At 38.6% G+C, this 21827-nt stretch overlaps 1 protein-coding gene across 1 annotated transcript in view; it reads right to left on the bottom strand.

Annotated features, from left to right (window-relative positions):
- LOC149848469 (putative 3-deoxy-D-manno-octulosonic acid transferase, mitochondrial) overlaps nucleotides 1-21827 on the bottom strand; it is a 39135-nt gene that overhangs the window by 7630 nt on the left and 9678 nt on the right. The window lies entirely within an intron of this gene.

Raw genomic sequence — 21827 nt, 5'->3', positions numbered from 1 at the left:
AAAGGTGTCTATCACACATTGACCCCTTTCCATGTTACTGCGCTTTCACCTCCACCAAGTGATAGCATCTCCATCGAGTAGAGCTGCTGTAGCCTTAATCCTCAGCTCTTCAACAATCACATTCTGAATATCCAAGTAGTCTTTTACTTGGAACAAGAAATTCTCAATGGCCTTGCTGTCACGAGAACCATTGAATTTTGCAGGTTTTGACACATCAATCATTGATGGCCTCTCACCATTTTCGGCATTTAGGGTCACTGACCATTGTAATGTGTGGTTCTTCAACTGAAGCTCCCCTACTTCAGTCTGCAAGTCGGCCACTGTAGTCGTCAACGAAGTGATTGAAAAGAAGTCGTTATTGAGTCTTGGACCCAAGTCGGGTCTGTGTAGGACCAGACCCGACTCCTGTATTAGATCAAGTCAAGATCTGAATGTTAATAGTGTTGTTATTAAGCTTGTTGTTAGAGGATATTTTTGTACCCAGTATGTATTAAATATATACTCAAAACCTAATACGAAGTAAGATGCGCTGAATTCATTTTGACGTCTTTTCTTTCCAGAGCCTCTTCTCTCAATATCTCGTCCCCTCTTCCTGCAAGGGTGAGCGCAAAGACCTTCTTTCTAAGATGGTATCAGAGCAGTGTTGAAGCTTGGCCTGAGATCGCTTTCTCGTCTACGTGCATCTTCTTCCTTATAGTCTTCTTCCCCCTTTCTTCCGTTGTTCTTCAGTTCTGGTAAGATCTATAACATCTCCTCCTTATCAACGTCTCCCCCTTCTCTTCCGTCAGCGTCTCCTCTTTCTCTTCCTTTTTCCTTTTAAGATCTGATTCTCTCGAAATCAGTTAATTGATTCCATAACTATCTGGACATTTTACTTGCTGAAGTTAATGCTTGTGATATTTCTATCTGCATAATCTCTTATTTAGAAATATTCATATTCCTGTTTCACGATTTTACTTAATCTGGAACCATTTCTTCATTATTGTGTTGTTTCAGTCTGAATATTCTACTTTCTGAAATCAATATTGTGTTGTTTAAGTTTGTAATACTTTTATCCTGAAGCATTCATAACCCTGTTTCATGTCTTCACTGAATCTGACATTGATTCAATTTTTGATATTCAGTTTTTGATCAGTTTCCTTTCTTCTCTCTGATCATACCCGAATATAGTATATTCGTCACTCCAAAAAAAAAAGACAGAATATTCGAGTGACTGATTTCTTTGTCCAGTCCAGGCATTTCTTTTTCTTCTTTCCTTTTCACAATATTTTCAAATGGACTCATCTTATCCGCAGTCAGGCCTTTCCTCTAATTTTCTCGGCCAATTGGTCTCTGAAAAGCTGAATAATTCCAACTTCTTGACCTAGAAAAGGCAAATTGTTCCTTTTATAAGGAGTCAGGATCTCTCTGGTCATCTGGATGGATCGGTCTCACCTGTAAGGAGACTTTGAATATATTAGGTTCAATAATGAACCAATACACATGCACATGAAGTGCGAATATACCCACTAAATGGGAAAACACAAGCACATAATGTGCTAACACATAAACCCATAAAGGGGCAAAAATGCCTATAAAGCATAAGTTGATATTATTGAAAAGAGAAAGGGTGTAACACCCATTAAATGGAGCAAAGGCTCCTCCAAAGGAGTAAATAAATTATAAGGGGGAAACCCCTATTTATAACAAGAGAGGAGCCACATAGGGGGCTCCCAAAGGAGTCGTTGGGAGCCCCCAACGGTCACATTTGTGACCGTTGGGGGCTCCCCAACGACTCTTTGGGGAGCCTCCCTAGGTGGCGCAAACCACAAGAATGAATAAAATAAAAAAATAAAAAATAAAATTACAAACATATTCCAAATGGAATATGCGTAAAAAGGGGAAATGACTAAACTACCCTTATGCCTAATAATAGAGAAATATATATTTTATATATATAATTAGGAAGATACATATGCATATATACCATATATGTATATGTATCATCCTTTATATATATAAAATATATATAAGATTACAAAGATTGAATGATACATTTTACCACCCTCCCCTCAAACTTTGCGTGGGGGAACGAAAAGATTGAAGAATACAAGAGGAAGAATCTCAAGGCTTCAAGAGCCTTCAGTCTGAATGCCATTGAAATTTGCAAATGTCTTCCTCCAAAGTCTTTAACGATGAGCATCTTTCATGATCTATCCAAGGTACATCTTTTCCTCTCATCTTCAAGATCCTGTGGAACAAATCAAGAAGAGGTCCAAGTAAAAAATATCTTTGCACTTAAATCAAGTGAAATATTCCAAATAAGATGAATTAACCAAAAAAAAATCATATTATATAATTCATCCAAAAGTAATGGTGCAAAAAGATATTCTATGCATACAAGATTTTGATAGAACAAGATAATTGCTTATGTATGCAAGATGATTTTAGAAAACCAATTTTCATAATCATATATCATGTTTAAAGAGTGCATAATGCATTCATGAGGTCCAATATTGGACAAACCTAACCTCATAATGAGGAATAACACAATGGTCCATTAAGAGACACCACAAGAAGCCTACGAAAAGGCATAAGTTATATAAGCTTTATTGAATGAGGGCCTAAAAGGCCAAAATGAGCATATGCATATATTATCATGAAATGAATCAACACTTAAAAGAAACATTAATGAACATGCTCCAAACATATAGAAAGACAAGGGTTATTGATTTTAGCAATTCCTTTGAAAGCGATTTCAAGAGGGAAATGCTTCAAGAGCATAAAAGGAGTGTATGAAGCACAAGATTTCAAAAAGATTTTAAATCCATTTAAGAGGCAAAATAATGAGTGTTATTTGAGTAGAGAACCTCACACTTTTAGGAAAATTTCACTCAAATGACAAAAAAACTCATTTTGCATATCAAAAAGTGGCCAAAAAACCATAAGCACTTAATATATAGATTAAATGCCAAAATATTGATTTGATTTTAAAATATGCATATCAAATATATGATTCAGTTGTATCTAAAAGAGGGCAAAAAATGAATGTAATTTCATAACTTTCAACAATAGTTCATCCACTACAAGCAACTACCTCATTAGTCCTCCAAAACCCATAAATCAAGTGTATAAGCTACTAAATCAAGAATATAAATATAATGCTATTAAAGGTTAAATGACACACACAAAGAACCTCTTGTCTACATGTAATAATACTTGAAATGAGTGCATCAACGATAAGAACAAGAGAATACACGCCAACATGGACCAAAAGCATCTCTTGTCTACGTAAAAATACACTCAAGACCAAGTATGTTCAGCTACTAGAACAAGAGTATCAAGCCAACCATGGGCTAAAAACACAATACATCTCTTGTCTACATAAAATGGCACTTGAATTGAGTGAAAGAAGTCAACCATGGGCATACATCTCAGCGACTAGAACAAGGACACAAATGTCATCATGGACTAAAGATCACACACCATGGTGTGAATCAACATGCCTTGTCTACATATAATAACACTCAAGACAAGTGTGTTCAGCTACTAGACCAAGAGAAACAAAACCAACAAAGGGCTACCAACACACAAAGGTGTAATAAAATTCTTGTCTACATATGATGACACTTAGATAAGAGTTATAAAAGGAGAAGACTTTTGAAGCAATAAAACTTGTAATGACAAACATATATATAAAACCTTGGACAATATTTTGAAAATAAATATGTGCACATACGTACAACAAGAACACTTGGAACACTTGTGCACAAAACACGAAATCACAAATGTGCAAATGCACTCATAAGATTCATAAACAATAAAAGGTTGGGCAATAATCCCCAACACCCTTGAATTAAATATACTTTAAAACATTTAAGGTTCCAAGACACCATATATCTATCACATTTATATATAAATAAGAGCATCCATAAGATCAATGGCCAAAAGAAAACGAGTGACACACTCATAATTAGAGATCATATAACAAATCATTCTAGAGTCCCAAGGTGCCCATAACTCACCTCAACAATCATCTTTAATATGGTAATTGGACAATCTAAAATTACATAACACAAGGTGCCCTTAACTCACCTCAACAATTATCTCTAATATAACTATAAGGCCGTACAAAAAGGATTGATGCATCATATAACTTGTGATGGATAAAAATAAATGTCATAAAAAGGCAATGAACACTTAGGGAAATCATTTTCCAAATATGTGATTTTACAAAGAGGGCCGATTCAAAGGTCAACATAATTAATCACAACAATATGCCTTATAATAATTTTGCATAAATACGAAATTATGTTCAATCATGATCATTATCAAAAGACTCAATAAACACAACATGAAATATTTAAGCAATGTCATGTTGTGAGGACGGATTTGGAATAATCCAAGAATCAAATCAAGCCTCTATAAATTGCAATTATATGCATACCAAGATGTAGAATGACAATAATCTTAAATGAGCAATTTTAGGACAACATGTAACAAGAAATTGCGGAAGTACTTATAATGATAAAAGGAACAATCTCACAAGTCCACTAAAGGACAAAACAAGCCCTAAGGAAGGCAATATATATCATCTCTTTATTGAAAAGAGAGTACCATGTGAAAATGTCTGAATAGACAATATGCATACAAGCATGAATACTTTATAAAAGAAGTATACGAAGACACTCTCACAACATTTGAACAAAATACGCAAAAAGCATAATAATAGCAAACATGCAATAATGCATGTATAAAAAGGAGCAAATGCTTGAGACTCTCAAGCTTTCACAAAGATGGTAATATTAAAAAAATCTCATAAAAAAAAACTAATATTAAAAAGAAGCTTATAACAATCATGAAATCTTCTCAAAGAGTATATGCTCATAAGAAGATTCACAAGGATAAAAAGGCCTCTCAAGGAGAGATCCAACAAACAAAATTCTCAAAGAAAGAGGGAAAACTTTATTAAAGTGAAAAAAATCCCCAAAGATAATACTAGGATTGCGTTATGGCATAAATCTATAAACAAAAATTCATAATATTATATGACTTAATAGATTATAACCAATGGCATGAATATGTTTTAAATAAACACAACATGAAATATTTAAAACATATGTAATAAGTATGCAACATTAATGAAGACCATAAATAATAAAACATATTCTTGAAATTGAATTGAAGAATGAAAAGAGGATAACCATATTTTATGAAATCATTTTTAAAACTTAATCCAACCGATATTATAAAAATGCCTTCTTAATCAAACATTGCTCGTATGAAAAAGAACTCATTAGGTAGAAAAATAAAACATCATTTTTCAAAGACGCATGTTATTATGAAAAAAAAACCTCATATAGGACATTTTAGAGGGTAAACACATACCTTTAATATGAAATAATTATGATGAGAGTATGTGAGCAATGCTACATCTCTCACAAACATTTTACTTCTAACATAACTTTCTTTAAAAAACTTATTTTTCAAGAAAAGACATACGAAAGAGAATAATATAAAAAGTTCAATGAAATTGTTAAGAATCCAAACTCATAATGACATGAAGAACACAAATGCAAAACATATCTAATTCTTTATAATGCTCAATACTTAAAGAAATATAATGCATACCAAACATTTTTAAGAAACAAAAGAGAGAAACACATATGAAAAAACATATAATTCTTCATAATGCATAATACTTAAAAAAATATAATGCATATCAAATAATTTTAAGAAGTAAAAGAGAGAAACGAGAACTTCACCATTCTTCTTTAAAATTTCTTGAATAGCATGCTTTCCAATGCAACAAAGAGCAACTCGATCCCAACCTTGCTCTGATACCATGTAAGGAAACGGCTTTGAATATATTAGGTTCAATAATGAACCAATACACATGCACATGAAGTGCGAATATACCCACTAAAGGGGAAAACACAAGCACATAATGTGCTAACACATAAACACATAAAGGGGCAAAAATGCCTATAAGGCATAAGTTGGTGTAACACCCATTACATGGAGCAAAGGCTCCTCCAAAGGAGTAAATAAATTACAAGGGGGAGATCCCTATTTATAACAAGAGAGGAGTCACATAGGGGGCTCCCAAAGGAGTCGTTGGGAGCCCCCAACGACTCTTTGGGGAGCCTCCCTAGGTGGCGCAAACCACAAGAATGAATAAAATAAAAAAATAAAAATAAAAATAAAATTACAAACATATTCCAAATGAAATATGCATAAAAAGGGGAAATGACTAAACTACCCTTATGCCTAATAATAGAGAAATATATATTTTATATATATAATTAGGAAGATACATATGCATATATACCATATATGTATATGTATCATCCTTTATATATATATAAAATGTATATAAAATTACAAAGATTGAATGATACATTTTAACATCACCCCCTCTAGAGTTCACTTCGCAGGAAAAGACGGACGATAAAGGGGTGCAATCTATTGTTCTGCTCAAAAATCCAAAATATGTTGCTTGAATGAAAAGAGATCAAGCGTTAGTGGCATACATCACCTCAACACTCTCACAGGAAGTTCTTGTAGCCATTCTCGATGATTGTTCAGCCAAAGAGTTGTGGGACAAGCTAGTTCAGACATATTCGCAAATCTCTGAAGCGAGAATCATGTTTCTCAAGCGAGAATTTCAAATGTTGAAGAAAGATTCGATGTCTATTATGGAGTACCTGAATAAAATGAAAGGCACCACAGATCAACTGGCTATTATGGGATGTCTCGTCAGTGATAAAGATAAGGTGCAGCAGACCTTGAGTGGATTGGGGCCAGACTATCATGTTTTGGCGACGTCTTTATTGTGTCTCCCAGAGCTTCCAAAATTTGAAGATCTTCGTGCAAAGCTACTGCAGTATGAAATGACCCTGAAAGGGTTTTCTGAGGACACCCATGTGCATTCAGGAACTCAAGATGTGTTGGCCACGGGGATGACTTATGGTAGAGGTAGAGGAGGAAATTTCTCTCAAGGAGATGACAAGGGAGAAATGTTTTTGGGGGTCGTGGTCTACTTCCAACGCTCAGTATATAAGGGACAAAAGCCCATTCCTACTTGCTTCCTATGCAATAAGAAAGGGCATATTAAAGCAAATTGTTGGTTCAATCCTCAAAATAAGGGACCCACAAGCAAACGCTAAGAGGGATGGAGAAGTGAAGCAGTTGTTATTGGCAGGCTTGAATATGAAACAAAATGATAAAGGCATTTGGTATGTCGACTACGGAGCAGCGACCCACGTCTCAGGTGATGCGAGTAAACTCTTGAATCTTACTCCTTATGTTGGTAAAAATAGCATAGTCACAGGAGATGGTTCTCATCACTCCATCTCATATATTGGAAATGTCATTATACCCATGTCCAAGTCTTCTCTTAATCTTTCAAACGTTATTCATGCTCCTAATATTTAGAAGAACATTGTTTTTGTCTCAAAACTTGTTGATGATGTTAATGCCTAAGTTGAATTTACTCCATTTTCTGTTTATGTCAAGGATCTTCGCACGAGAGAGACATTCGCTGAGAGAAAGAGACGGGACAACATGTATATCATTCAGGAAGATCCTTCCTCTGTTCATTCTGCCTATTCATCCTTGAAGCCTCATCAGCATCCATCTTTTGTTCCTTCTGAATTTGTGTTTGCCATCTCTGAATGTAATAAGCCAACTCTTTGGCATAGTCGTTTGGGTCATTGTGGTCGTCAGTTTATTGAAAAACTTGTCTCGAATAATCTCATTCCTAAGTCCAGTCTGAGTTCAGAAGTCATTGATATAAAGTGTTCTAGTTGTCATTTATGTAAGAGTCGTGTTTTGCCTTTCAATTCAATTAATAAGAGAGCTTCAAGGCCCTTTGAGGTCATATGTTCTGATGTCTGGGGTCCTGCCCCGATTGCTTCTCTTTCTGGTAGTAAATATTACTTTATTTTCATTGATAGTTATTCACGCTATACTTGGATATTTTTCATGAAGCACAAATCAGAAGTTTTTGGATTGTTTCAAAATTTTCATTCCTTTGTCCAAAACCATTTCTCTACCAACATTTTCAATTTTCAATATGATGGAGGAGGTGAATTCTCTTCTAGTGATTTTGTTGGGTTTTTTCAACATAATGGGATAAAGAGAAGAGTGTTTTGCCCACATACACCTCAGCAAAATGGGATTGCTGAGAGGAAGCATCGACATATTATTGAGAGTGCAATGAGCATGATGCACGGGAGTAATCTCCCTATTACACTATGGACAGAAGCTTTCCACTCCATAGTCCATGTGATAAATTGATTGCCCATGACCATTTTAGAAAATAAGTCATCATTTTTTTCTCTATTTGGCATACAAGCCGATTATCATGAATTACGTGTGTTTGGATTTGTTTGCTATGTTCACATTGACAGCTCATTGAGATATAAGTTTCAAGATAAAGCCTTAAAGTGCAGGTTTGTGGGATATGTTGAAGACTACAAGGGGTATAGGTGCTATGATCCATTGAGCAAACATGTCAAAATATCGAGAAATGTCATTTTTGACGAAATGAATTTTGACGATCAGCCGGCTAATTCAAGTCTTCATGTTAACTCAAGTCCCAGTGTTAAGGTGTACTATCCATGGTTAAATTCAGAACTTTTCTCCAATGCTAAGGAAGATTGTCCTGCAGATTGCAGTCAGAAGGAGATATATGAGGAATCAGCAAATGCATCTCAACCAGATGAGGTTACCACACAAAACTTGGAGCCAGTAAGGTATAAGGGTGTTGTATACACCCGGCGAGAGAAAGAGCCCTCATCCATTCCTTGCACAGATACGGGTCCTTCTACTCCCGCTCCACAAATGTTGGACATCATAAGATCCTCTCGGACTCGACATCCGCTTGACAGGTGGGTAAGCTATAAAAAATTTTCATTGGATTTTCAACTATTCCTAACGTCCATAAATAAAGAGGACGAGCATCTCACATTCTATCAAGCTGCAAGTTTTAGGAGATGGATCGAAGCAATGAATAAATAAATGGAAGCCTTATATGAATGTGGTACATGGGAAGTTGTGCCTAGACCAATAAATAAAAATGTGGTTGGGTCCAAGTGGGTCTACAAGATATAATATAAACCAGATGGGAGCATCGAAAGGTATAAAGCTAGACTTGTAGCCAAAGGATTCACACAAGAACAAGGACAGAACTTTGATGAAACTTTCAGTCATGTCGTTAAGATGGGAATCATTTGTATTGTGTTGAGTCTAGCCATTGAACATGGATGGACATTGAGTCAGTTAGATGTAAAAAATGTTTTTTACACAGGGATCTAAAAGAAGTCTATATGGAACAACCCACTGGGTATACAGAACAAGACGCCAATCAGTATGTATGTAAGCTAAAAAGAGCACTCTATGGATTGAAACAAGCCTCTCGATCCTGGTTTAAGAGTTTTTTGCTAGAAATACAGAAGCACGGTTTCTCTCGGTCTCTTCTAGATCACTGATTATTCATCCACAATGAACGAGAGGTCACCACTCTTCTATTGATATATGTAGATGATATCATTATCACAAGGAACTGCAGAAATCATATTGAGGAAGTAAATAAGTTATTAAATCAAAGATTCAAAATGAAAGATCTGGGGGAGCTGCGATATTTTCTTAAGGTGGAAGTTGATAAGACGTGTGATACACTCACTCTTACTCAACACAAATACACGATGGATATTCTTAGTAGGGCAGACATGAAGATTGTAAGTCATTGGCAACTCCAAGTGTCATCCATCAAAAATTGAGTTCTAAAGAAGGGGATATATATGGAGATCCCACTAGGTATCGTAGCATAGTTGGCATGCTGCAATACCTAACCTTTACTAGACCCGACATAGTGTATTCGGTTAATCAGGTATCTCAATTTATGCATGAACCTCATACACCGCACATGGAGGTTGTTAAACGAATACTTCGTTATTTGAAGGGTACAGTTGGTGATGGGCTGGTGTACAGGAAAAGTGAAAATCCAGGTGGTCATGAAATCATTATTTATGCTGATGCTGATTGGACGGGTGATCCAGATGAACGACGGTCAGTATCTGGTTATTGCAGCTTCATTGGATCGAACATGGTCTCTTGGAGTAGTAGAAAACAAAAGGCGGTTGCTAGGTTGAGTATCGAGGCTGAATACAGATCGATGGTTGCTGCCACTGTTAAGGCTACATGGATAAGACATCTCCTAACAGAGATGGGAGAACCGATTGCTCGATCATTGCTGTTATGTGATAATCAAAGTGCCATCAATATGTCTTTTAATCTCATTCATCATAGTCGAGCAAGGCATATTGAGATAGATCAGCATTTTGTCAGGAAAAAGGTTGAAGAAAAAGAGATTGAGCCTATGTTTATGCGAACTGAAAAGCAAGTTGCGGATATTTTCACCAAAGGGCTGACAAAGGACAAATTTTGGTTTCTGAAAGGCAAGTTGTTCATGGTCCAAGACCATGCACAACTTGAGGGAGGCTGAAAAGAAGTCGTTATTGGGTCTTGGACCCAAGTCGGGTCTGTGCAGGACTAGACCCAACTTCTGTATTGGATCGGGTCAAGATCTAAATGTTAATAGTGTTGTTATTAAGCTTGTTGTTAGAGGGTATTTTTGTACCCTAAAATTATGTATTAAATATATACTCAAAACCTAATATGAAGTAAGATGCGCTGAATTCATTTTGACGTTTTTTCTTTCCACAGCCTCTTCTCTCAATATCTCGTTCCCTCTTCCTGCACAGGTGAGCGCAAAGGCCTTCTTTCTAAGAGTGACCTACCCCATTAGTAAGTTCACCTGCTCTTGCAGGATCGCCACCACATCATTCAGTCCACCGAATGATTCAATTGCGCATGAAATTGCTTCCTCGTGCAAAGTCACATCTTCCACCACCCTGTTGACAGTTGCAGCCATCTCCTCTTGACCCCGAGGTGAACCCATCTCCTCAGTTTCGGCAACTGCCTTGCCTTTGATGTTGCGCAAGTTTTGATAAGGCGCCACAATGTCTTGTTCACAAATCACAACTTGTCGGCGTCTCTGTCGACACCAACTCCAGAGTCCCTTCCCCAGCACGAGAACGGGCTCTGGTACCACTTGTCATAGGCCTAATTCCTTCAATAGGCCAGCGCGGAGTGACGGTCCTTCCTCACCGCCACAAGCCTACTTGTTAGCTCGCTTGTCAGTCGCGGAAGCTTGTAATCAGAGCGCAAGAGAGCAAGAGAGAATAAAGGGAGAAGAATTGTAATCACAAGAAGCAATCACAACGAGGGTGAACAAAAGAAAGCTCAACGCATTTAATTCATTCACAATTTTGCCCGCAAGCTATTACAGTTCAAGTATACGACTGCCCCTTCGGGGTATTGATTCACCTGAGCCGGGCAGCTTACATCAGACTCAGCAAAAGCAAAACAGACTCTAGACGCAACTTTACAATGTAAGTCGCAAAGGAACAATCCCAGACCCTTTTAAAAATGCACTTGCATGTGTTTAATGCTTAATCCAAACATGTAGATGAATTTATCATTGGTTATTGACTAAGAGTCATAGTTTGGATTGAATCAATTTAACAAGAATTATTGATTTTTAGTTAATCAATTTTTTAGTGTAATATGAACCATTGATTTTTTTTGTTCAGCTAAAAATACATCTAAACATGAAAAATGTTTAAACCAATACATGTTTTCTACTAAATAAAGCATAGAGATCACATCTACGCATTTAGATTAAGTAAAAAACAGATGTAAATATGTTTTTCAAAAGGGTCTGGGATGGTTCGGGAGATAAATGGTATAGAACTTACACATTACTGTATAGAAAAATATTTGCTACTAATGAAGATAAGGAACTAATGATCTAGAAATCATAGGTGCAATTTGTATCGACTCAATCTAACTACAGATGTATTCAGCATGGTTTGTTTGCTAAGGATCAAGCCTTGGATCGTGCTTTTCTGATATAAAAATGTGATCTTTTGAGTTATGAAATTTTGGCACATTGCGGGACACTGATTTTTTGACCCCTTTAAAAACCTAATTACTTGTCATAATCACATCATTAAAAACAATTTTCCTAACTCCATCAGACGACACAATAAAACCCAAAAATACAACACTTGACGTCATAAACTCACACTTCTTGGCATTGACATATAACTTTTCCCTCAAAATCTCTAAGACCTGACGCAAGTGACTCAAATGATCAGACAAGGACGATCTATAAATCAAAATGTCATCAAAGTATACAACGACAAGTTTCCCTATACAAGGACGCAACACTTGGGTCATCATGTTCATGAAAGTGCTCGGGGCATTCGATAACCCAAATGGCATGACTAACCACTCATACAATCCATCACGTGTCTTGAATGTCGTCTTCCACTCATCCCCTCCCGGATACGGATTTGGTGGTACCCACTTTTAAATCAATTTTAGAGAAAATAGAGGCACCAGCCAACATATCGAGCATATCGTCCAAACGAGGAATGGGAAAATGGTATTTGACAGTGATGCGATTGATCGCTCGACTATCAACACACATGCACATGGACCCATCTTTCTTAGGGGTGAGCAGGGCGGGTACTTCGCAAGGACTCGCACTCTCACGAATAAAACCCTTTTGCAGTAATTCCTGAACTTGTCTCAACAATTACGCATGCTCGGATGGATTGATGTGATACGCAGAAAGGTTAGGTAGACTCGATCCTGGGATAAAATCGATGGCATGTTGTACCACCCTCATCGAAGTAGACCATCGGGAAGGTCGTCCTGCATAATATCGCAAAATTCCTCAATAAGGGGTGCGATGTCTGTGGGAACGGGCAACGACGTACTCGTAGTCGGCTTAGCCACCAGGATATAACAATAATTGTCCTCCTTGCAATGGCTCAAGAAAGTCCGATACGATAGGCCCGCAAGCCGAGGAACTCGCTCAGGCTTATCCGCAGTAAGAAAACCGGTCTCCTTGATAGGGAGAAGGATTATTTTATGACCCTTAAAAATAAATGAATACATGTTTCTGCGGCCATCATGAATGGTCCTGCGATCAAACTGCCAAGGACGTCCCAAAAGAATGTGACACGCACTCATAGGGGCTACATCACACCACACCTCATCGTGGTAATGCTCCCCCATGGAAAACCGAACTAGACAACGCTGGGTGATGGGAACCTCGTTTCCTCTTTTGAACCATGTCATCTTGTACGGTTGGGACAATTTTTCCGTTTTCAGGTTCAAGGTGGACACGACACTCTCGGACACCATATTCTCACATGCCCCAGTATCAATTATAACATCACATGCATGCCCCTCGTAGTTGCACCGGGTTCTAAAAAATATTATTCCGCAACCATTTTGCAGGGGTCGACTCTTGGGGTGCGGTCAAAACATGACGTATAGATAACAAATTTTCGACATTGTCGTTGAACTCTACGACTTCCCTCTCGTCATCCTCTCCAACCAATGACTCACCCTCACTTTCACTATCAGACGCTGACTCAACAATACCTTCGACGAAATGGGCATTCTTGCTCACGGTGGGGCACTTGGACGCGACATGTCCTAACTCCTGACACCTAAAACAACAGATGGTAGACGCACTAGGCTTGGCCTTGGATCTGGTATGGTATGCGGGTCCAGACTGGTCGGGTTTGATAGGGTCTATTTTAGGGTTGGACTTTGAGTCTTCCTTCCTAGGGGAGCTCGCTTCTCTGATTGAGAAACTCGACTTGGGTCGACTAGACTGGTCAATGCGGGAGACTCTATAATCCTGCCTCCTCAATTTTTCTTCCACATTTATGGCATAACTGCTTGCCTGATCTAATGACTCGACTGTGACACAACTGAAATCGTGAGAAATAGCAGGATAGAGACCAGAAATATACCTCGTGACCTGTTAGCGGGCGGTCTCCTCGATCTGCACTCGCAGGGATAGACGATAGAACTCAGTAGTGTACTCCGCCACGGTACGGGTGCCTTGACGCAGGGTCAGGTACTCCTTTTAGGGTCGCTCGACGTGGTCTGAAGGCACAAACTTGGACTGCATCAACCGCTGCATCTCCCATGTTTGTATGTGCTCTATCCCTGCCGCTCTCTCGACCTCTGCAGCTCAAGCCACCATGTCTGCGTTAGGCCCCTCAACCGAGTGGTCGCTAGAGAGACACAACGATGCTCAGCTACAGTGTGGTAATCGAAGAAAAAATGTACGGTATAGGCCCAATCGAAGAACTACTCTGCATCGAATCGTCCTGCGAACTCTGAAGGTCTAGCTTCACCCCGTAGGTGGAGGGGTGCTCTGGTGCTCTCTACTGACGATTCTCCACCATTCCTGCAAGATACCCATTCCAGAAAGTGTTATCATCCAACACTACTTCATCACCATCTTCACGGTATTGCTCGCCTGGAAATTGGTGCTGACGAACTCCCATAACATGTGGTCGGCGCTCAGATTGCGCTGGCACCTGCTGAATCTGCATAAGAATCGGTCCCTGTCTAGCTCGCCCGTGAGTGGGAACCATCTGCGGCCGACGTTGAGGCACCGATATGACAAGGGGGTCCTGCTAAAGGTAGAAGGGTTGGTCAGGTCTCGGGCTCTAGGTGGGTAGGAACGGGATAATATGGGTTTGGGTTATGGGTTGGGTTAGGATAGTGAATTGGGTACTGGGTTCTGGATCGGGGATGGGTTAATGGATTGGGTCTGGTGTGGGCATTGGGTTTGGTTGGTGTAATACTAGAATGATTCACCCGATTGGATTTTGATCGGGTCAAGTCGTAAACTATTCGTCGGACCCAAAATGGGATGGGTAGGATCACGAATCGAGTTGTAGTGTGAGAAGGCCTGGTTTGAACTCGATCCTTGATCCATAACAGGATGGGTCTGGTTTTGACACGGCTCAAATTCAAACTGGAGCTTCATCCGGGTCCGATATGATTTTGGGTCGGCAGGGGATTTGAATTAGGGTTTAAAAGTATTAGGTTGGATCGGGTTCGGGGTGGCCTGTGAACCGGATCCAACTGGGTAGGTCGGGTAAAGGGGTTCGAAGCCCGAACCCGTTCCTTGGGACCCAAAGGATGGCCCCCAGAATACAGGTCTGGGTCCTGCTGTCACATGGTCTGGTCCGGACCCTCGCGGGTTCGGACCCATCCACGAGGACCCGGTACCCCCTGCACGCTGGTGGGTCGTAGCAATGGACCCATGCGTGGGCTCGGGTAAGTAGGTCGGGTAAGCCTCGACCCTGATTGACGTTGTTGTGCCGGCAGTCTGGCCCAGCATCACGTTGGGACCTTACAAACCAGGCCTGTGCTGCGGCACAGGCCCAACAACATGAGGCCAGGCCTGTGTTGAAAGGCCCGTCATTGGCCCCCTAGGTCGGTTGGAGGTCTTCGACCACCCGAGTGGCAGTCACGCCAGGGTTCATGAACGGTACCCCTTGCTAGAACGTCACACGATCGACACCTCTACGCAGGCCTGCCTCGGTACCATCTGGGTGCACAGCAAGTTGGTGGGGTTTCGGGTGGGTCTGTTCGAGCACCATAGCAGCCACAGGGTTTGCAGTCTCGTCGCCCAACCCAATAGTCGTTTTCAGCACGGTCGTTGCGAGCATCTCCACCGGCGACTCGAGAACAACAAGCCGATCTTTGATTTCATTTATGTTTCGACATACCGGCTACATCCTTGCTTACGCGCAGTAGGTTTTCCTGGATCTTCCTCACCATGTCGAGCACCCGCATCATCGGATCGTCGATGTTGGTTTACTCTCGCTCTTTACCACTTGGGGGATCATTCCTCGCCTCTTGAACCATGTCGCAGACGAAGGAGGAAGACCTGGGCTCTGATACCAAGTTGATGCAGTGGAGGGAACCGACGTTCATGTTCTTAGCTTCGACAGATGAGGGCACGACCCTGACGGTCGTGCGATGCACAACAATAAGAAGAACGACCACCGAAATGATGGCACTTGTTTATTATTTTCAATATAATCTTCAACCGAACAATGAAATAAACTTCAAATAAAACAGGAACAAGCAAGGAGAAAAAAAATGTTGAAGAAAACAAATCAACAGAGGGTTGCGGCAATTCTCAAAAGCAAATGTCTGCCACACGCAACCCTAGAATAGAGTATTTAAAGATGTAAGTGGATTCGGGTCTCAGTCCGGTCCTGGACCCGAGATGGCTTCATTCTGGAGCCGGATCGGTGGCGATCTGGGCCTTCCCTCTTCTGGAGTAGGTGCGCAGTACGTCCCTGCATCGGGTCACCTTACCTGTGATCGGATCCAGCTCCTGGATCCGATCGTCCATCCCTTGTGGTGGGTCGGGTTCCCTGGTCATGCCTGGGTTACGCAGTACAGGCCCCATCTTGCCCTACTCTGCATCAGGGGATCAGTGAGGGAACTCTTCAAACTACTACTAATGGGGATGGTGGGAAGTTCATTTAGTTGATCATGATCCGGGTATCTCTCTAGATGTGATCAGCTGAGAGGTATTCTCTTTGGTTAAGTAACATTATGTGTAAAAAAAAAAAGATTTGACCACGTATCACAGTGCGTAAACAAGGATCCGAGTATCTCTCTAGACGTTATCTCATTTTTCAAGTAACACAGTGCGTAAACAAGGATTCGATCAGGTAATTGTTTGTGTGTGTGTATATATATATATATCTTAAATTTTCTTGTCGTGCAGGCGGAATATACTTTAGCAATCTAGGCTCAGGGTATGCCAGGGACAGGGTTGCAGACTCATTGAGAATCTTCTTTCTATTAAGATGTTTTCAGCCATTTATAATCAGAAAATTTACAATGTCACTGCCAAACATGAAAGCTGAAATCCTTGAGTTTTTGTTTTGATATTGCAGGGTTATTAATCAAAATTTACACAATTTATAATCATAAAATTTATAACATTTGTGTGAATATTCTGTAAGTTTTCTATTTTCCTAATTTTGTTATTTATGAGTTCTGTATTTTCATCGATGATTATTGTTTTTATTTTTCTCTATGAATTTTATTTTAATATAATATTTTTTTTGTTTTAAGGACAAAAATGACGGATAAAGGAAAAGAACTTGCGTCATCCTCATTCCCATATGTAAGTTTTACTACTAGTGTTGCAGGTAGTGATAGTGGGAATGTTGATTCAAGTTTGTTAGCTGCAACATGTGATGATGGGGCCCACTATGGGCACATGTGGATAAGCTTGAAAAAGTTGGAGGAGGTGATGGAAATAAGAAATTTCGATACAAGCTTTGTAAGAGAGATTATATTGGGCCTTAAACAAGAGTTAAGGCTCATTTGTTGAATATATCAAAACATGGCATTTCAGAATGCAAAATAGTTGATGAAGCAATATAAAGACAATACAAGAAAATACAAGATGAATATGAGAAAAGGAAGACAATGAGTGATTCTTGTGTAATTAATATACCCTTTTTAAGCCACCAAGAAGATGCTAAAAAAAAAAAGAAAAATAGACATAAGAGGCAGAGGAAAATGAACGATACAAGCATCATTCAATACATATGGAAGGGAGAAGATTGATAGAAAAGTAGAGAGGTATTTTTATTCTAGTTCACTTTCATTTAATGCAGCTAGAAATCCTTATTGGAAGGATTTAATTGTAATAAAGTGAAAATACACCACAAAAGATATCTCTCAACAAGTTCTCACAAATACACCACAAGAACCTTTATGGTTCACAAAGAGAACTCACAAACAAATACAACCCAAAAAGGGTATAAAAATATAAAATAAATAAGTTTAATGGAGTGGGATAAAATCCCATACAAGAAGAATACAATACAAGGGGAAATAGGAGGGATATATATAGGGAAGAGGAGAGGAGCCTTAAGGGAGTCATTGGACTCCCAACGGCTCTATTAGAGTCATTGGGAGTCCAACGGCTCCCATGGGGCTGCACCTTTTTTACTAGTCAAAAAGGTACTTTTTGACTAGTCAAAAAGGGGAGGCTCTAAATGTCCTAAAAGGAGACTGATTTAGTTCTTTCTAGTTATATTTCAACTACAAAGAACTAAACTAAATACTAACTAAAAGAAAAGAAAAATACATGAGGCCATGTGCCTATGAGATTACACATTTTAACACTTCCCCTCAAACTTACGGTTGGATAACCGAAAGTTTGCCTAAGAGAAAGTGAAATCTAGGAGCAGTGAGAGGCTTGGTGAAGAAGTCGGTCAACTGATATTCTGAAGCAATATAAGAAAGATAAATGGTGCCGCGCAAGAATTCCCCTCGAACATAATGACAATTCATCTCTATATGCTTGGTGCGTTCGTGGAATGTCTGATTGCTTGTAATATAAATAGAGCTATTGTTGTCACAATACAGATTTGATGCTTTTGAACTTTCAACTCCCATATCGGAAAGAAGACGTCGAAGCCAGACTAATTCCATCGTGGTTGTAGCCATTGCCCTATATTCAGCTTTTGTTGATGAAAGAAAAACATTTTGTTGCTTCTTGCATCTCCATGACACCAAGGATTCTCCCAAAAAGACACAAAACTCTGTAGTTAAGTGGTGGTCATTTGGATCTCCACCCTAATCTGCATCAGTATAGGCAAGCAATTCTAAATTAGAAAAAACAGATAAAAATAAACCTCGAGAAATAGAATTTTTAATGTATTTAATAATGCGCAAAGCTGCTCCCATATGAACAGAGGTTGGGGCATGCTGAAATTGACTAGTTGTATAAACAACATGTGCAATGTCAGGTCTTGTGATGGATAAATACGATAGAGCCCTGACAAGTTGTCTATAGGGAGTTGGATTCTCGAGTGGTTCCCCATCATCAATCTTCATTTTGACATTCACAATTTCAGGGGTATCAACATGTCTCTCATCTGAAATACCTGACCTGACAACAATATCCAATGCAAATTTAGATTGAGTTAACAAATGCCCTCTAGGTGAGTAAGCAACTTCTATACTAAGAAAATATTTCAAGAAACCCAAATCACTCATTTCAAAGTGTGTTTTGAGAAATTTTTTAATGTCATATACTCCCTGTTTATCACTTCCGGTGATGATCATGTTGTCAGCATAGAGTAGAAGAATGATAATACCTGCATTAGAATTCTTAACAAATAAAGTTGTCAGTAAGACAAAAACGAAAACCAAAATCAAGCATAACCTTACTAAACCTATCATACTAAGCTTTTGGAGCTTGTTTGAGACCATATAAAGCCTTGTTCAAATGGAGAATTTTCCCTTTAGGGACGTTCATTCCTGGTGGTGGGTCCATATATACTTCTTTAGCTAAATTTTCATTTAGAAAAGCATTTTTGATATCCATTTGATAAATATGTCATCCTTTTATTTATGCAAGCGCTATTAAAATTCTAACAGTGGTCATTCTAGCGACTGGAGCAAAGGTCTCTTCATAGTCTATTTCATACTCTTGAGCGTATCATTTTGCTACCAATCTAGCCTTGAATCTTTCAAGAGTGCCATCACTCTTAGTTTTCACCTTGTACACCCAGTGACACCCAATAGGTTTCTTGTTGTTTGGAGGATGGTCTTGAATGGACCAAGTATTTGCCTTTTCTAAGGCTTCTAATTTGACTTTCATAGCCTTGACCCATTCTGGTTTAATCTTGGCTATCTCATAACTAGGAGGTTCTTCATAAGAATGAATTAAGGCAATAAAGGCTTGATGTTTTGGTGAAAAAGACTCATATGACACAAACTTTTCAGGAACCCTCGAGATCCTAGTGGATTTCCTAGATAAAGTCACAGGTTCTTGTTTCCTTATGTATTTATCCAGAGCGCGTTGTCTTTCTAAGTTTCCTCGTCTAGAAGTATTGAATGCAATCCTGATTGTTGCTAACAGGATCAGAATAAGTCACATCCGTCTGATCATCCATATTAATTTATCTTTCACTATCTCTTGGAACTAGATCCAACAAGAAGGAATATTCATCTATTTCAGTAGAGTTTTTGTTTTAAAAAAAACTTTCATTTTCTAGAAAGGATACATTCCTTGAGACATATAACTTGTTGTTTTTAGGATCAAAACACCTGTATCCTTTTTTATGACTTGCATATCCTAAAAATGCACAGGAGACAGCTCGGGGAGAGAATTTATCATTCCTATCTGTAAAAACAAAGCATTTGCACCTAAATACCCTCAATCTAGAATAATCAGAAGTTTGTTTGAAAAGCTTTTCAGTGAGAGAAATATTGTTTATCGAGAATGAGGGCATTCTATTAATAAGATAAACAGCAGACAAAATTGCTTCGGCCCAAAAAACCTTAGGAACTTGATGTGTAATAAGTAACGTTCTAGTTGTTTCTATAATATGTATGTGTTTTCTCTCGGCTAACCCATTTTGTTGAGGGGTATAGGAGCAAGATTTTTGGTGTGAAATTCCATGTAAGTTCAAATATTCTTTAAATTCAGTAGACAAATATTCTTCCCCTGAATCAGTGCGAAATATTGAAAATCATTTTTAAATTGATTTTTGACCATATTATGAAATATTTGAAAAAATGAGAACACTTCAGACTTGTGTTTAACGAAGTAAATCCAGGTATATCAAGTAAAATCATCTACAAAAATGACATAATATAGAAAACCACCTTTTGAAATAATCAGTGCAGGACCCCAAACATCAGAATGTATTAATTCGAGTGGTCGAGTAGAAACAAAAGTTTTTTTCTTGAAATGGTAGTCGTTTCATTTTTCCAAGAAGACATTTTTCACAAGTGAAAGTTTCAAAATTACAAAAATTTTCCATGTTTGGAAAAATACTGAAGCTTGGATATACAAGGATTACTAAATCTTTGGTGTAAAAGATCGATGCCCAATTTTTGAACATTGGGGCATAATGTTTTCTTGGGTAATTCCAAAAAGTCCATGTAATACAATCCTGCTTCTCTATGGTCTTCCCCAATCAGCTTCCCTGACTGGTGATCTTGTACTTGACAATCATGAGAAGAGAAGGAAACATTACACCCATGATCAGTTAATTGTGAGACAGATAAGAGGTTTAGATTAAGCTTAGGAATATATCTAATTTTTGGAGCACAAAAGCCTTTTGAGTTTTGAGAGCTATTTTCGAAATTCTCTATTCCTTTTATCTTAAGGGTTGATCCATCCGCAGTCAAAACATTCAATCCACTTGAGTTATAACAGTGTGATAGTAATTTTAAATTTGATGTCATGTGAAAAGAAGCACCAAAGTCAAGAAGTCATAGGAGTTTACCTGGATCGGAGATGCCAACAGAAGAAACAACAGCTCCAGCAGAGGAAGAAGTTCCTTTAAGGAGAGGTTGTAGAGCCTCCACCAGTTGATTGAGTTAGAGACATATTTCCAATCGATGTCTCATTGGATTCTCTCGTTAATTCCAGAGTAGCTACCTTCTTCTCATAAGGTTTTTTCAACTTTAGATAGTAAGTTTTAACGTGTTCTGGTTCATGACAGTAATAACAAATAACTTTTCTTCTTTCAAAATCGCCTCCTTGCCTTTCATTATTTGTCCTCCCAATATGTGGTGGTTTGTATGTGTGAATGTGATTGTCGGATCTTGATACAGCTAGAATTGTATCATCATCACTCTTGGTGACTCGTTTCTTGAGTCTATTTTCTTTCATACTTAGCTCTTCAATAGAGGGAACCTTTCCCCTATGTAGAAGATCAAACTTGGTTGTTTCAAATTCGGGTCTCAACCTATTAATAAATTGAAAGAAATGCACCGCATTTACTTGATTTTGGCGAAGCTCAATATCTTGTAGACAATGTCACTTTGGTTCAAGAAGAGCCAACTCTTCCCATAACTCGGATAAGCTATTATAGTACTCTCTAATACTTTTCTCC

The sequence above is a fragment of the Nuphar pumila genome, chromosome 1 (genome assembly GCF_984573655.1).
Source record: "Nuphar pumila chromosome 1, dmNupPumi1.hap1.1, whole genome shotgun sequence".
Classification (NCBI taxonomy): domain Eukaryota; kingdom Viridiplantae; phylum Streptophyta; class Magnoliopsida; order Nymphaeales; family Nymphaeaceae; genus Nuphar; species Nuphar pumila.
Note: the sequence above shows the minus strand (reverse complement) of the source record. Positions and strands in the feature narration are given on the sequence as shown.